Below are 8,605 nucleotides of genomic sequence, written 5' to 3'. Positions count from 1 at the left end.
TCGATCGTAAAGAATAGACCTAGCTAGTTTCATAAGAATGGTATGTTGTTTGTTCTTGTGTAATGGTTGGCTGGTTGTGAACTTATTTTTAAGTTGAATTCATGGCTGATTTATTGGATAAGAGTTATAATTATGTACTTTTGGTTGTGTTTCTCAATTGTGTTTAAGTAAACTGAAAAATCATTTTTGAATTAATGAAGTTGTGGGACTGTTTTGTGGGCTGTTTGATGTTGGTATTGGGTTATCTCTTTTGCTACTATTTTTATGGAGTTGAGAGGAGTAAGGGTGTGTAGAAACACCACATTATGGCAAGGGTGTTTGTTGGTCGTTCGTCGTAACTATTTTGGATTGTTTGGCACTATTATGGTTGTCGTGTTGTGTATGAAGTGATAGGGGTATGTTGAGCTGTTTGTGATTGTTTTGATTAGTGTGAAGTCACATATATAGGGGAGGTGCTATTCGTTTCTTTGTAAAATAGGTTGTGGTCGATACATAATAGTTACGATGCTTAAACGATAACGATAGTGTCATTTCTCTTATTGTAGACTAAGGAATCGTGACATTTGCATAGCTTGAGGTTGGGCAGTACATATACAAGGTATGTGAGGCTATCCATTTCCTTCTTTTGCATGACTTCGATTGTATATAATGCAATGAATGATCTTCCAAAGGTACTCTACTCTTAGAAGCTAGCAGTAAATACATTGTTTCCCTTCTTATGGAACAATTAATGTTGAGGTTGATTCTCTTATCCTTATGTTATCAATGTTGTTGGTACTTCTTGATTCTTATAAAATTCTTGATGAAGAGTTATTCCTAATAAGGTTTACGGAGAATATCGACCTTACGTCACTCCGAAAGGTTCAGAATATGATTCCAATGAGTCCTGCATGCATTATATATATGTATCTATTTTACTCTACCGAGTCGCGCTATAGTCGGTCGGGTACAACACCCATTGTGCAACCACTGATCAGTTGGGATTACCGAGCTCCACGTGGTCGAGTACGATTCTACTGAGCCTTATGATGGCCGGCTACGTTTTTACCGAGTCCTCTTTGAGGCCGGGTACAATATGATGATGATGATTTCCACAGAGGCGTATGCTTTTTAAACGTTTATGTATATATATGTTTTATGCATTTCATGTCAGTAGCCCCTAGAGGCACTCAGATGTTACAGGTTGTATCTCCACTATCTCTCTTTACACTACTATTCTTGTTTATGTTTTCCTGTCTTACATACTCGGTACTTTATTCGTACTGACTTCCCTTTTGCCTGGGGACGTTTCATTTCATTCCTGCAGGTCCCGATTGATAGGTTGACATTCCTCCAAGTAGGCTATCAGCTCAACGGAAGGTGTTGGTGCACTCCACTTGCTCCGGAGTTGCCTATTTGGTCAGTATGCTTTGGATATGTATTGATTGGTATGGCGGGGCCCTATCCCGACCTTTATGATATTATGTACTCTTAGAGGCTTGTAGACAGATGTCAGGTGTGTGGATATTTGTATGGCCTTGTCGGCTTATGTTTTTAGTTTACAAATGGTCATGTCAGCCTTATAGGCCCGTATATCACATGTATAACTTTGCATATCATGTTGGGTCGTCATATATTGAGTATTCCCTTATGTTTCATTCTTATTATCTCATGATGAGTTTTCTGGATCATTTACTCATGATAGTATGATAAGAAAGATATGTTACATTGGTACTCGATTGAGTAAGGAAGCGGGAGCTCGTCGCGGCCCATTCAATTTGGGTCCTGACATTGTTAGATAACCTACCTATAGGACCTAAGTGTTTAATTCATTCAACATATTCTGCTCCTGTGTGTTTTATTAGGTATCATGCCTATCAGAAATAAAATGACTAATCTTTCAATTGCAGCATATTCATTAGATACTATGATCATTGGATTATAATAGCTTATGTTATACTGATCTTCATCTAGAAATCATGCCTATTGGACTTTAATTGGTTAATTTGTTGTTGTTATAATACTGCTCACCTAGAAGACATGCCTATAGGGGATAAGTATAAAAAAGTCAGTTTCAATTACTAATCGTTAGAAATCCTACCTATAGGATATTATCACTCGCCTTAAAGTGTTAATATTAAGCATTTAAACACCGTTTCATTGCTTAACTCTGCCACTATTAGAAAGCATGCCTATAGTATCAAACTGAGTAATTCTGAGTATTTCTAACGGTCATCAATGCCAATTATTGCGTAAATCACCTAGAGATTATTTCTATAGGTTTAATCACGTATAATTTGTAATTTCAATAATCAACATGCAATACCAGATTCCCCCTAAACTATATAGTCACCTAGCAATCATGTCTATAGGGTTTAAGGTTCTTAATTCTGAAACCTCTTAGCTGGAATATTCATCTTGCGTGCATTTTTTGCCTAAGTGTGGAGGCAAACTTGAGCCTTAACTGCCTATATGTGAAGTCCAATGTGTTCTTGTATGTCGCCTAGTTTTGCCATTTTCTGAGCAACCTAAGTTAAGTCTAAAACCACCAAAAGTAGAGGTCCAATGTCTCCTAGACCATAGGCCTGGGAAGGGCATTGCACGTATAAGACACGATTTAGAATCAATTAGTGCTCTCTAGGTAACAAACTTAAAGATAGTAATCGGGTAGTAGGAGATGGTAGTCTGTGCTAGCTGAATAATACGAGTAACACCGCATCTCAAGAGAGTTATGAAGTATTATTTATGTTGCACGGGGTGATCCATTAGGCTAAAAAACTTAGGACCCCCCATAGTATCATTAAATCAATTATTTGTGTTTATTAAAGGACTTTTGATAATACCTGCCCAAACTTCTTGTCTCCCTCTCTATTTATTTGGCTAATTTATATAATTCGAGTTCAGTCGAGACTCACAGTTGTGGACCTCGAAGAGTGCCTAACACCTTCTCTTTGAGGTAATTTGAGCCCTTACCCGATCTTTGGTGACGCAAAGTGGTTAAACTAGAGTTATTTGCAAATAGGTTCCCTAACGCACCTCAAACCCATTAGGTGGTGACTCTCTCTTTTAACACCTTCCTTAAAAGAGTTCTCACGTGTCGAAACCCGATTTCACTAGGAAAAGTGGTGCAACAGTATGTCGACTCTGCTCGGGATATTTTTAGGCTCTTACCATAGTGAATTTGATTTGTATGAATTAGTCTTCTCTGACAAACGTGTCTTTTATTGTTTTGTTGTTACATTAAGATTCCTCTCTCATTTCCCTTTTATTGCTGCATGTACACCTTTTTCCCCGTTTTCCCTTTAATTAAATTCGCATTAGTATGCAAATCTCTACTCAATTTTGTCATAACATGCGTTTTCCTTTCATGTCTGCTTGCGCCAAAACATTTTTTTTTGAGAATTTCTACATCATGTCTCTCCCCACCCTCACTCCCTCATTTATTTTATTACAATTTTACATTGTGCGCACTAACTTCTTCCTTGTTTTCCTTTCTTTTTATGTCTTTACGTTTCATTTAATACTCCATTTACTGTTTTCATCATGGAAAGTATTTTGTTTTATCTTTGCATAAAGAATGCTCCACATCATATTTCACTTATGCGTAATCAATACCATAGCGGCGCTTGATGAGTGTCCGTGCTCTTCCTCATCACCCTTTAAATTTGGAAAGGCTTATTTGTAGTAAAACTAGTCGATCAGTGGTGGCGTTGATGGTTCCGTGCCTTTCCCTATCATGTTGTCCGCTTGAGGGTACCGGTCTATACTTTTCTAGAAAACCCCACTCTAATATTAACTGTGCATGCATCATGTCCAAACCTAGTATGGGTTAGAAGACTGTCCACGTAATAACTCGTTAAGGCAAGCCTTGTCCAAAGTCCGTTGAGATTTTCATAATCCCGATGGACACAATCACGATCTATGCATTATTTGGAGAAAACATGCCACTATGTTGATCATTAACGTGTAAATAGCCAAATTTGGAGGGGAAAAGGGCTAACTTATTTGTTTTGCAGAAATGAGGCACAAAGTCCCCAGGTTCGGCATGGTTCAAAATATCCCATCTTTGCTGCTAGTTGGTGGGAAAATCTCCTACTAAGTGACCAAAATCATGTGAAAAGAGTCCTCGACAATTTACCCTCCTTGTTAGACATTCAACCAAACAATGCATTAATTGAGGCCGCCACAATGTTTTGGGATGAGAAGAGAGCAGTCTTCCGTTTTTGGCGACATAGAAATGACTCCCCTTTTAGAAGAAATAGTAGGCTTCGTTGGGCTCCTATGGGATAGCCTAGTTTGTTGGTACTGGATAATCGCACCTCTCGAGGTTTCTTGAAAATGATGGGTTTTAGGAAAAATGATGAGTTAGCCTGTCTAAAAAAGTCTTACATACCATTCAATTTCCTTTATGAGCGTTATGCGCACAACAAGTCATATCGCCTTTATCATGATGAGTTTGCCATCACTTCTTTGGGTTGGACTCATCGCCAAGTTTTTGTATTCATTGTCTATTTTCTGGGGATGCTAGTATTTCCAATACGGGGAAAAAGGATTTACACTCGCCTAGCTATGGTCATTATGACCTTAATGGAGGGGATTGAGGGGCAAACTTATACTATTATCCCTATGATTTTAACTAAGATGTACCTAGCCTTAGACCGTAGCGAAAAGGGATATAGACATTTCGAGGGTTGCAGTCTGTTGCTACAAGTATGGCTATTAGAACACCTTAAGAGAGGAGAATACCATCAAGAATTTCCACGACGAACATGGGATGACCACATAGCCTATCACCATCCGTAGTGAATGACTTTTATCCCAAATAGATTTGCGCGATCAGAAAACGCTGTGAGCTGGGTACATTTGATTAGCAATTTGACTGATGACAAGGTACATTGGATGTTCGAATGGTTCCCTAGAAGTGAATTCATCATCAGGTTGAGGAATTCATCTAGTGCTAATCGGATTGAGGGGGATCTACCCTTATACTCATATATGGGTTATGAGGAAAGCTGGGAGAAAACAGGTTATACCCCGAGTTTCCAACATGGTTTAGTACAAAGCAGACTTCCAAGGTAATGCCATTCCATTCAAGTTCGAGGAACAACACATGTGGCATCAAAAGAACATTGTGGAGAAAGATACCATCGAGCTAGATCGGTATCACGCCGGCCATGTGTATTTCTATCCATCATGGTTGGTAGATGATATAGAAAGAGGATATCAAGCCAGGGATTAATCTAAAGAATAGGGTTATAGACGACGCTGCTGAAGCACAAGTCAAATACAGGATGCCGCGCAAAAGGGTTTTCGAGTCTAAAGTCAGGCATTTAGAGCAACATAAAGTGGACATGGAAGCAATCAATAAGTGGAAATAAATCGCTACTAAATCAACAGAGAGGCTGTAATATTTGGAGCAGGGCTTGATGGAGCTTAAGGGAAAAATGAGGAAAAGGATCTCAGATTGTCAGAATGCAGAGGGAAACGAATGAGGGCATCTAGCAAGGGCGTATCTGCTACTGGACGTGCGCGACCCAGGGAATCTGATCGATGGAGAAAAGAAGGCCAAGCATAGAGAAGGTCCATCTGGGACTAAATAGATTAGCAATGATGTTTTACTCGCTTTCTAGACTCATTTTAGACTTTGGTTGTAATAAGGCAAATGTCATTAGTGAATTTTTATTGTCCTTTTAGTAAAGATTTGGTTCATTTGTCATATTAATGAAATGGCGCAGTTATTGGCATCGATTTTCTCCAAATCTAAATGTCGCTTAGGCCTACCTCGGGCAGAATGAGGTCTCCAAACTAGGACATGAATTAATAATTCCGCAATACGTGTTTAAGTACCGCAATCCCTTTAATACTCCTTACTGGCTTATTTACCTTTTCTTTTTCTTCTTTTCTTTGTTTGTTTATTCCCTCCTCTAAGATTGGTTCGTGCATACTGGTATCATCAGCGTATCATACCTGATCTAGAGGTCCTCCACCTCCTCCTCCTCCAAGTGGTCCTAAAAGCAAGGGAAAAGCTAGAATGAATGATATGATCGGTATTAGGAAAGACAACGCTACGCATGCAGTGAATGTCAAGACTTCAGATGGTCGGAGTACTCTGGCATATAATGACTTGGTTTTACGGTTAGAACAGAAGATATTGGAGTTACAAGTGGAACTTGAGCATATCCGGAACTTGGCTAATCTTTCCCTTACCCTAAATGTCCCTAACATCAACCAACAGTACGCCCAAAACCCACCACCTCCCCAGAACACACAAGACCAATAAAATCCTCCCGCACCTCATCAATATGCCACACCTCCTCAAAATCCTAACCCTCTGCCAGTACCTACCCCTCCACAACATCATCACCATCCAACCCAGTATCCAAAAACCACCACTTACCACACTCCTCAAAATGCACCACAACTTACCCTTGATCCCGAAAACTAAACCAATGACCATCACTGCGCCCAAATTCCTGGAGTCCGTCAAAGAAATCCCATATATGTGGAAACCTTAACCCACACTCCACAATAGACCCTGTACACAATGGAGTCCGCCGAGAAGGACTTGCTTATCAAGAACATGGCAGAGGAACTCAAGCAACTTACTAGTCGAGTCCAAGGTATTAAAGGCAGTAAAGGCGTCAAAGGTTTAACTTATGAGGATTTGTATATTCAGCCGGACGTAGAACTACCAGAGGGTTACAAGCCTCAAAAACTTGAAATGTTCGATGGGACAGGTTATGCGAAAGGACACTTGAGAACATATTGTGACAAGCTCGTAGGGGTTGGTAAAGATGAAAGAATCCGCATGAAGTTATTCATGAGGAGCCTCAGTGGAGACGCCCTGTCTTGGTACATCAGTCAAAAATCAAAGAAATGGGTTAAGTGGGTAAGCATGGCATGAGATTTTATGGATCAGTTCAGGTTCAATACGGAAAATGCGCTAGACGTCTTCTACATTCAGAATCTTAAGAAGAATCCAACAAAAAACTTTCCGTGAATATGCTACTTGGTGGAGGTCTGAAGCTGCAAAAGTAAGTCCAGCACTAGAAGAAGAACAAATTAATAAGTTCTTTGTCCGAGCCCAGGATCTGCAGTACTACGAGAGACTAATGGTCATAGAACACCATAAATTTTTTGACATCATCAAATTGGGAGAAAGAATAGAAGAATGGATTAAGAGTGGAATGGTAAAAAATTTTGAGGCACTCCATGCTACAAACAAAGCTTTGCTGTCAGGCGGTATTTCTAAAAAGAAGGAAGTAGTGGCAGTGATGGTGGCCCAAGGTCCATAGTCTCCTCTCAAATACCAAACAACCCCACCCACATATCAACCTTCACCTCCAAGATACCAACAACCTGCGTCCACTTACCATACTTATAACACCTAGCCAGCATACTACCACTCCCCACCAACCCACCAAAAACCCAGACCAAATTCTGACCACAGAAGGCCCAGACAATATACCCCGATTACTGAACCCATCGACAAATTGTATAAAATACTGAAAGCTACTGGTTATGGCACTCATATTCCCGCTGTTTTCAGGGCAAACTCCTCTTAGTGGGTCAATCCAAACAGGACATATGCCTGTCACTCGGGCATGAAGGGTCACACTATCGATGAATGTTGCACTTTGAAGGATAAGATCCAGATGTTAATTGACACCAAGGTTTACAAGCAAAAGAGGCTACACCTAATGTCCACAACAATCCTCTCCTAGACCATAGGGGCGAGAGGGTAAATGTGATAGAAACCGATGAAGAATGGGATCCAGAAGGGTCAATTGGACTCATTTGTGAAGGGGATGAACCTAAAATATCTCCAGTCACTCTCACACCTATTGTGGTGCATATTCAGTCACCAATTGAGGTTGAAGTAGCCGCACCGACTCTGTTTGAGGTTAAAGTAACAACACCCTCAACCATGCCAACTCCTTTTGAGGTAGAAGTGACCACACCCTTCACCGTGACGATAGGACCTACACCGTCCTTTAAGTCCAATGCCATACCTTGGGACTATGCTGCGGAAGGAAAAAGGAAAAGAAAGGGGAAAATGGAAGAAACGGGTGTAGCACATGGCATGACCAGAATTGGTAGGGTTTACACGCCCGAGCATTTAGGAGGAACAAGCAAAGAAGCCACCTATCATTGAAATTGGCCTGGACGATCTTTGGAGAAAAGTGCAGGCGAGGGAATATTCTGTGGTTGATCATCTGAACAAAACCCCTGCTCAGATATCCATTCTATCACTACTGTAGAACTCCGAAGTGTATAGGAATGAGTTGATGAAAGTGTTGAATGAAGCTTATGTACCCAACAACATTACTAGTGGAGAGATGGCCAATATGGTAGGACAAGTATTGGAAAGCCACAAGATCACTTTCCACAAAGATGAATTGTTGCATGAAGGATTGAGTCACAACAGGGCATTATATATCACAGTGCAATTTGAGGACAAATTCATTGATAGGGTCCTGATAGATGGGGGTTCGATTCTCAACATATGTCCGCTGACCACTCTGAAGAGGTTGGGTAAAGGTTTGCATGAGATACGAGCATGAACTATGAACGTGAAAGCATTCAATGGGTCTTAAAGGGCCACAGTTGGGGAGATCAACCTCTG

Source organism: Nicotiana sylvestris, chromosome 6 (genome assembly GCF_000393655.2).
Source record: "Nicotiana sylvestris chromosome 6, ASM39365v2, whole genome shotgun sequence".
Lineage (NCBI taxonomy): Eukaryota > Viridiplantae > Streptophyta > Magnoliopsida > Solanales > Solanaceae > Nicotiana > Nicotiana sylvestris.
Note: the sequence above shows the minus strand (reverse complement) of the source record.